Consider the following 10,295-nt stretch of genomic DNA (forward strand, 5'->3'; position numbering starts at 1 on the left):
TGTCAGCTATAGGGATGAAGTGAATCAGGATAACGTTTATACTTCTCCCAGAATATGGCAAAGATTAGATATGTATTTGGCTCTTCATGATATTAAATTGCATTCCTGTAGAATTTTCCCACCACAGATCATAGCATTCTGCTAATGAAAAGTAGGGTTATCTCTGGAACAAAATGCTTTCTTATGCAGTCTTCATTGGTGTAACACAGCAAAAAAAAAAGAAAAAGAAGAAAACATGACATTTTCATTCATGGGAATTACTTCAGGACATATAAATTAACATGGACTGGATTGCAGCCTTGTGATTTCCTCAGACAATATGGGAGTTAAAGTAATCTTGTGTGTTTTATAACACAATTCAAGGGGACAATGTTAAACAAAAGATTTTATACATTAGGAGTTTCATCTCCTAATTTGATTATATAAATTGGGGTGCATTTTTACAGAAATATAGTAATTAAATTGATTATATGCTTCTTATGACTGGCTCTATTCTAAGTATTTATAGGTTATATATATTTAGATATATAACTCTTACGAAACTGATAAAAAAATCAAAGCAAGGTCTTTTGGTGTGGAAATTGACATACTTCTGCTAAAATGCATATGTAAAAGCAAAGACTAGCAAACCCAGTCTTGAAGAACAAAGTTGATTATATTAGACTGTCAGTTATCAAGCATTACTATAAGTCCATAGCAATTCAGATAGTTTTGTATCAGCATAAGAATATATATATATATATATATATATATATATATATATATATATATATGCATGCATAGCCCATGAACACAGGCAATAGTGTGGTGAAGGCTTGAGAGGGGCAAATGCAGAGAAAAGGGGGTTAATGGGAAAAATAACATAAAAACAAAGGGGACATCTGTAATACTTTCAACAACAATAAAGATAACATTTTAAAAAAGAATAGAAAAATAGAGCAGCGCAACAGACTAGAAAGTCCAGAATTTGAATGGATCACCAAATTAAATATGAAAAACAAATCAATAACATTTCTAGAAGAAAAAATAGGAATATATCTTCAAGACTTTGGGTATTCAAAGATATTTTTAACAGAAAACAAAAAGCATGTGTGCGAGCCACATCCTGCATGGTTCAAGGTTCGGGATCTGGAGAAGGGCCGTGCGCAAATGACAGAGATGAGACAAGAAATAATAATTTGGAAATACTGGGGGCCAGGCAGGAAGCCCAATGCAAGGGGAAGGACTTCCACTGGTGCCCAGGCCTTGTCAACCTTTTATTCAATTTTGGATACACATATAGCCCTTAGTCAGGCAGGCAACTCTGGTAACAAACAGACTATCGTAAAGGTCTGTAAATATTAGTAAAGATTTACTCTGAAACTATTTGGTCAGGAAATTGCTTGAGCCACCATTGTCTCAACTAAACAATCAGTGCATAGCTGTGGCCCTTGCCAGTGCTCAAGGTTCACCAGCATTTCGGGCTCCTTGTTTACACTTCTCTGATAGTGAAGACAATGGGCAGCTTCCAACAGCATGACCTATAAAATTAATCTTTGATTAATTGTACTCACTTAAAATTAAGAATTTTATTTCTCAAAATTCACATATGAGAAAGTGAAACACAAACTAGTCATGTACAGGATATATAAAGAATTCTTATGTATTTTTTAGAAAGATATAGGTGAATCTTATCTTTATGAAGTCACAAAAATCTATAGAATGAATGAACAGAATATCTCAAGGATCTCTAGTGATGCCCCTTTTTTATTATTGGTTATTGATTTTTTCATTTTTAATAGATTCTTCTTGTTGAAATATATCAAGTCTATTTTTAATAGGATAAAAATGAAAGTTTTAATACATGCACATGGGGAATTCACAAAGGCATGAAAATTCGAAAGACAGTGAAGCAACATTGGGTATATGAGATACTTTTGGACAAAGAAAAATGGGGGAATAGAGTATTAGATTTCAGAAGGAGAATGGTATTTGAGGAAAAAAGATCATACATGGAAAGTCTACTATATTTTAAGGAATCAACTATTACCTTTAGGGTGATTCTGCATTATTCATTTGTTTTTTATTTTTTACATTTCTGCTCTCATATTTGCTACTTCTTTTGAGTTCAGTTTGCCATTCTGTTTTATCAGTTCTGAGATGAGGCTGTCATCACTGACATCCATACTTTGCTCTCTAATACAGAGTATCCCCAAAAATGTATATACACTTGAACAGCTAATAGATAAATTTTGAAAATAAAATGTATTTTAATAAACACTGCCTTTAAATGAATTTAATGAATTGCCTTAAGCATTGCACCAACTATATTCAAAACAGTTTGTGGCTCATCTTCAGTAATGTATATTTAAAATATTTCTAATTTTAAGTATCATTTTTCTTGCACTCATAGGTTACTTAATAGTCTATTTCTTAATTTCCCAGTACTCAGAGATTTTTTTAAAAATAAGTTCTCCCTTAATGTCCCTGTTGTCAGATAACTGTTTTATTTCCTTTGAAATCTCAATACAAATAGGCTTGGTTTCAGGTGTTCTATAGGATAATCAATAACTCTCACTCAACTGTAAAAAATACATTTTTATAAAAAAAAAACCTATGAATAAATTTAACCAATAATAGGCCGGTAACATCCCTGACAAGGTCAGCCTTTACCTTAACTGAGCCTATCTGTCTTTTTGCATCTATGACAATGTCTGGGTAACTTGTAACTCCCCTTTTTCCGACCCCCTGGGGCACAACCTAATGTGCTGGGCAAGGACAGATACCACAAATTCCATCATTGTTGTTATCATGTAATTGTTGACTGTTAATTACCCTGCACCCACTTAAGTATGTGTCCATCATTTTACTTTTTATCCAATCCCAGGGGTTTCCCTGCTTGCTTTCTCCCGCCTCCCTAATCTATCACCAATGGATTTCGTGTAACCCACCCACGTCCCCTCCTTGGATTGTGATGTATAAAAATAGATGGGGAAAAAAAGCTAAAAAAAATTAACCAATAATGTAAAATACTTGTGCTCAGGAAATTATAAGACATTAAAGAAATAAACTGTAGATGATACAAATAAGTAGTAGCATATATCATGTTCACAGATAGGAATAATTAACATCATTAAAATTTCCATACTACCCAAAGCAATCTATAGATTCAACGCAATTCTTAACAGAATATCAATGGTGTATTTCACAGAACTAGAACTAATAATCCAACAATTTTTCTGGAACCACAAAAGACCCCAAATAGCCACAGCAATTTTGAGAAAGAAAAACATAGCAGACTACTTGATATCAAACTATACTACAAGGCCACAGCAATGAAAACTGTATGGTACTAGCATAAAAACAGACACATAGATCAATGGAACAGAATAGAGAGCCCAGAAATAAACCCACACCTTTATGGTCAATTGACAAAGGAGACAAAAATATACAATAGGATAAAGATAGTCTATTCAATAAATGGGGTGGGGAAAATTGAACAGATACATGGACAAAAATGAAACTAAACTGATACCAAACTCAAGTTTGGCTGCCTGCCTCTTTGAAAGTCAACATACGAGAGACAGATTTATTTAAGAACTAGCAGCCTAAGAAGATGGTGGTCTCCAATCCTAAAGAGCATCTTAACATTTCAGGGCAGGCAGGGGTATTTATTAAGAGGGAGATGGAAAGCAAAACAAGGAAATTGGAAAGGGGGAGGGGTTTGAAAGTTTTCTACATGTAAGTCAGCACAGTCTATTCCAATGATTATCTCAAAACTGGTCAAGCAGAGGTCTGGTTTTATGGTTGAAAGTCAGCAAGTCTCCTGGAGCCAGAATGTCCAGTTGCTGCATCAGCTCCCTGAAAGTCTTTCACAAAAATGCTGTTTATCTACAGGTTGCATATTAGCCAACAATTCATCTTTTCCAAAAGCACTGTAACAGAAAAAATATTAAAAGAATAGAGGGGTGTGTTACAAGATCACCTTCTTACACCATACACAAGAATAAACACAAAATGGGCTAAATACTTAAATATAGGACTTGAAACCATAAAAATCTGAGAAGACAACATAGGCAGGAAAATCTTGTACATCTCTCATAGCGATAGTTTTACTGATGCACTTCCATGGGCAAGGAAAAAATAAAAAATAAACAAATGGGACTACATCAAACTAAAAATCCTTTGCACAGCAAAGAAAGGAAACCATGAACAAAATGAAAAGACAATCCCTCAACAGGAGAAATATTCACCAATGACACACCTAATTAAGAGGTAATATACAAAGTTTATAAAGAACTTCTATAACTCAACACCATAAAAACAAACAATTCAAATTAAAATGGGAAAAGAAATCTAATGAACAAAATTAACAAACAAGCACAATTGAAACTGGACTCATAGACACATAAAGCAGACAGAGCTGTCAGAGGGGAGGAGGTTGGGGGCTAGTGGGAAAGGTGAAGGGATTAAACAAATGACCCTGTTGAGGTCCAGACACAGACAACAACAGTATGGTGATTAAAAGAGGGCAAGGGAGTTGGGGAGGTAGAAGAGGGTAAAGGGGGAATAAATGGTGATGGAAAAAGACTTGACTTTGAATGGTGACCACACAATACAATATATAGGTGGTGTTTTATAAAATTGTACACTTCAAACCTATATAATTTTATTAACTGATGTCACCCCATTAAATTCAGTAAAAAAAAATTTAAATGTGAAAAGGACCTGGAGACACTTCCCTGAAGAGAACATGCAGATGGCCAATAGACATATTAAAAGATGTTCAATGTCACTAATCATCAGAGAAATGCACATTAAAACCACAATGAACCAGGCCAGTGTTGCTCAGTGGTTGATCACTGACCCATGTACCAAGAGATCGCTAGTTCAGTTACCGGTCAGGGCACATGCCCGAATTGCAGGCTCAATCCCCAGTAAGGGCCATACAGGAGGCAGTTGATCGATGTTGATGTTTCACTCTCATCGATGTTTATCTCTCTCCCTCTCCCTTCCTCTTTCTCTAAAACAAATAAAAGCATAATTAAAAAGAAAACCACAATGAGATATTACCTTACACATGTCAGAATGGTTATCAACAGTAAGTATTGGTGAGAATGTGGACAAAAGGGAACCCTCGTGCACTGTTGGTGGAAATGCAGACTGGTGAAGCCACTGTGGAAAGCAGTGTGGAGGTTCCTCAAAAAATTCAAACTGGAACTGCCTTGTGATCCAGCAATTCCACTTCTAGGAATATAACCAAAGAATCCTGAAACACTTGGTCTCTCCTAGGCACCTTCAAGCCCAAAACAAGTAGCAGCCATCTTCAGATTGCTCTGTAGCTTATGCCAGGTGGCCCCAGGCAGGGCACAGGCAGTGGCTGACATTGCACCTTTCAGGAGGCCCAGCAGCCAGTGCACCCAGTAGATAGCTTCAGACCACATCAGATTACAACTCTACCACATCCACAAGCGACACACTCAAGGGGCAGACTCAATGAGCACCAAAGTCCCACTGAAGCAAGTCCTGCTCCATAGGGCTGTCTCCTGCACAGCAGCTACTCTGCTGTAGTCACAGTTGGTACTCACAGTCAATTTGCCTGGGGTCAGTTATTCCCAGTGATATCAGCAATCAAGTCTCAACTACAACAGGACAGTGCACACAGCCCACATAGGACTGTACCAAGAGTACCTCTACACTATCTTTCCTATTTTTGCTGCTTTCTATGTGCCACCAGAGCTACTTCACGACTTGCTTCTATCCAATTATACCCCTATATCAAGGTGGACAGTGGTTATTTTCCACAGGAATGGTGACAAAAAGTTAAAGATTGGCATCACATTGAAGTCTGCCATTTGAAGTAGAGGGGAGCAGTTCAGGAATCATCAAAGACCATGTCCTCATGACCCACAGCTAGTAAATCATCTGATTGCATGCATTTGACAGTTTGTTATTTAGGTGCTTACAGAAAGTCTAAATCTAGAAATCACTATCTCCCATTCTTTGAGCAGTCCCTGAATGCACTACACTAAAAATTGTAGTTAAGAGGGTAAAGGGAAGTAAAATTGGGTAATGGTAGTGACCTTGATGAGAAAGATCAATAAACAAAATATAAGCTAAATTAAAGAACCAGAATTATAACAGTTTAAACTCTTAATAAAATTATTTTTAGAAGAATCACAATTCCTAGCATTTTAGAAAAAGGGAGGGAGAGACAAAAGGAGGAAGGGAAGAAGGGTGGAAGGAGGAAGGGAAGATGGACAGGAGAGAGAGAGAAGAGAAGAGAGAAAGATTGATTTGACTGATAATGATTGAGACCCCTCCAGTACTCCACTCACGGTTTTTCCTTAAAAGAAGCTCAATGGCCCTAGTCCATATAGCTCAGTTGGTTAGGGTGTCGTCCTGCACATGGAAACATAGCTGGTTAGATTCTGGGTCAGGGTACATACCCAGGTTGTGAATGTGAACTCCTGTTGAGGCATGGCGGGAGGCAGCATGTTGTAAATGTTTCCCTCCACATCCCACGTGGTTCAGGGCTCAGGATCTGGAAGAGGAGCTACACACAAATGAAAGAGAAGAGACAAGAGATAATTTGGAAATATTGGGGTGCCGGGGTCCAGACCCAGCGGTCCAGGGGTTGCAAAGGTGTGGACGGAGTTGGCAAAGAATGTTTTACACAGAGACAGCGGTCAGAACTCTATAGCTCTCTTTAGTCTCCGTGGATCTTCCTGTGCCTGGCTGAGGCCACAGAGAAAGATCCACGAGGCAAGCTGAGCCTTTATTTTATAATCAGAGATAAACAAGGTAGTGGTTACCATAGTTACACAGTTCTTGTGAGTTTCACTTATTTTGGCCACTTCCTGAACTTCCCTCAGCCCATTAGGTTCCCAGATAAGATCTGGGGAGCGTCATAAGGTCAAGCCTAATTATGCTAAGAGGACTGTGCCCTCTAAGCTGGGACTTCTTTGTGACTTTGCCAACAGGTCAGGCCGAGGCTTAATCCTATATTGGCTCCCCACAGCAGCATATGGATGTTTCTCTCCCACATCAATGTTTCTCACTCTATCGATTTATCTATCTCTATCTCTCTCTTTTCTTCTCTCTAAAATTAATAAAAATTAAAAACAAAAATCTCAATGGATGAATAGCAGTCAGTGCAACAGTGTATCTTAACTTACAAAAAACAACTTCCTAATTTTTGTTCCCTTCCTGTCTTTCACTCTTATATAGTACTTCCCACATAAAACTGATGTTATGTAAAATTAATGGAATGGAAACCAGCACATAGCTACTGTCTACATTAACAGCACTTTGTATTTCATTGTCTTCATCAACATAACTATACTGACCCGGGAATCTCCTTCCTAACAACATAAAAGTTGCATATCTTTACTCCTCATTACAGCAACTACCCCAAAGAAACATTGACTCTTCATAAGAAAAGCCCAAATGGCATTTTTCAATGCCAACACTCTAGGAAAAATTTGTCTTACAAAATTTGCTTTCTAGTGTCCACAAACACTAAACCATTATGTCACCATTCTTACACAATCCTAATCTCAGTCTCACCCCAGATGGAAAAACATGCTTTACACCATATGTGAAAAAGTGAATAAATATCTCTCCTACCCTGTCACTTCTGAGACTCTCCTAAGGCTCTGTCTGAGTAGTGTAATTCGCTGTCAGTGTTAGGCAGTAGTCATCTTTGCATAGTAAGTTGTTGGTCTGATATTTGGGAAGTAGAGTACAGGATGCAGTACTGCTGTACACCATATGACAAGAGGACTGAGCCTAAATCCTAGCACAGTTATCTAAGGGTATTGCTAACCCATACACTAACTGAATGACCACAGGTATATTCAGAGAAATTGTTTTACCCTCTGGAGATGTATGCACAGTAACACAAGCAAAGAAGTTAAGAAAACAGGGAAAGCCGTGACTGGTTTGGCTCAGTGGATAGCCAGAGCATTGGCCTGTGGACTGAAAGTTCCCAGGTTCTATTCCGGTCAAGGGCATGTACCTGGGTTGCGGGCACATCCCCAGTGGGAGGTGTGCAGGAGGCAGCTGATTGATGTTTCTCTCTCATCGATGTTTCTAACTCTCTATCCCTCTCCCTTCCTCTCTGTAAAAAATCAATAAAATATATTTTTTAAAAAGAAAGAAAAAAAACATGGTGAATGTATTTAATTTATGGAAGTGAACAAATTCCTTCTATGCATGACACAAAACCCAAAATTATAGAAGGAAGTGATTCGTCCAAATATACGTATAAACATGGTATTAAAATATGTTTTCGTCATGGCCATGTTTTTGAGACACATTCTCTATGAAGGTTAAACTTAGCCTGTCTGTTCACAAAGTTTCTGAAAGCATAAGAATGATTGGGGGAAGAGCAAAACCACACTTCAAGTCCGTTTTCTTGACCAGGGCTGACCTAGAGATTTTAATGCTCTTATGCTCAACCTCAACGTCTGCATCAGGATATCAAATCAAGGTGAATGCTCACACGTGTGCGTGCTCCTACGTGCGTGCTCCTACGTGCGCGTGCTCCTAGTGCGCGTGCTCCTAGTGCACGTGCTCCTAGATGCGCATGCTCCTAGATGCGCGGGCTCCTAGATGCGCATGCTCCTAGATGCGCGGGCTCCTAGATGCGCATGCTCATTCCTGCGCGGGCTCCTAGATGCGCATACTGCGCATGCTCATTCCTGCGCGGGCTCATACTTGCGCATGCTCTTAACTGTGAATGCCCATAGCTGCGCATGCCCATTTCAGACCATGCCGATTGCCGCGCACGCCCACTGCCGCATGTGCATATCAGCCCACATCCGTTGCTGCACACGTGCATTGCAGTCCGAGTTCCGGGAGAAGAGCTGGCGAAAGGCCGCCGCGTTCCTTCATTTCGATTCTTTCTCACTACCTGAGACACAACTGGTAGGTGCACAGAGCAGCCCTCCGGGACTTTAACTGTGGGAGAGTGTGCGGGGAAGGCCCGCGGGCTTCGGTGGGGGAGGGGCTGCGGGATCCAGGGCCTCCCAGGAGGAAGGGCCTCGAGGTCAGCGCCTTTGTCCTCTCCGCCATCATGGACGCCGTGGGCCTCGAAGCCCTGGCGTGACCTGGTCTAGGAGGGTGCTGGGCCTGCGAGGGCGGGGGCCAGGTAAAGGGTTTGGGGGACATTATTCCAGGTGTCTGGGTCCTGGAATTCACCTGGAACGGCCCACAGAACAGAACCCACAGCCCTCCTCGGGGCCCTGGGTGGGGCGGGGGGGTGGACGGGGCCCGGGGCGAGCAGTCAAGGAAGGGTCTGGGAACGGGGTGCTGAGGGACTGCCCTGCGAGGCCCTGGCACTGCGCCCCGAGAAGCGGGCACAGCCCCCGGTATCGGATGTGGTCACCGCTGCCTCCTGGTCATGCCGGGTGGGGGTTGGGGGGGGGGGGCGGGCGGTCAAGGAAGAGCCTAGGAACGGGGTGCTGAGGGGCCGCCCTGCGAGGCCCTGGCACTGCGCCCCGAGATGTGTAGGCAGCAAGCAGGGGCCGCGGGAGAAGCGGGCACAGCCCCGGTATCGCATGTGGTCACCGCTGCCTCCTGGTCATGCGAAGGCAGCACAGGCCGCACGCACAGCCCGAGCCTTCCCGGCCGATGCAGCCGAACTCACGGGGAAAGCGGCCTCCTCGCTGGCGTGTGGCAGAAGCAGTCGTCACTCCAGCGGGCTTTGAGGCAGCATTTCCCCACATGTCTCCGTACACGGGAAGCCGGGTGTCGTCTTTCTCACCTGCCCGAGGTGGTAACGCTGCCACCACGGCCATGACATAGTGGCTGGGCGAGCCCCGGTGTTTGGTATAACCGCAAAGCCTGTGCACTTTCACTTACTAACGCTGGGTCTTCCTTTTTAAAGTGTTTTCAAACTTAAACTAAACTGTAAGTTTTAAAAATAATAACTTTTGGCTCTTTAATTTTTTCCGTTCATCTATAAGGTATCCCAAAAACTGTAGGCAGACGTTAACAGCTAATAGCTGTTAAATGTAAATGACATGTAGTTTAATAAACACTGCCTTTGTAGTTGTTCAAAGTGTGTGTATACATTTGTGGGTACACCCTGTATATATCTGTTTCTCTGCAAGCCCATGCTGTTTTGATTGCTGTGGCTTTGCAGTATGATATCAGACAGGATGATGCCTCCAATTTTCTTCTTAAAATTGCTGTGGCTATTCGGAGTCCGTTGTGGTTCCATATAATTCTGGGAAATATTTGTTCTAGAAATGCACCATTGGTGTTCTGATAGATTGCTTTGGGTAGTATGGACATTTTAATGATGTTAA

The sequence above is a fragment of the Myotis lucifugus genome, unplaced genomic scaffold (assembly GCF_000147115.1).
Source record: "Myotis lucifugus unplaced genomic scaffold, Myoluc2.0 scaffold_169, whole genome shotgun sequence".
NCBI lineage: Eukaryota > Metazoa > Chordata > Mammalia > Chiroptera > Vespertilionidae > Myotis > Myotis lucifugus.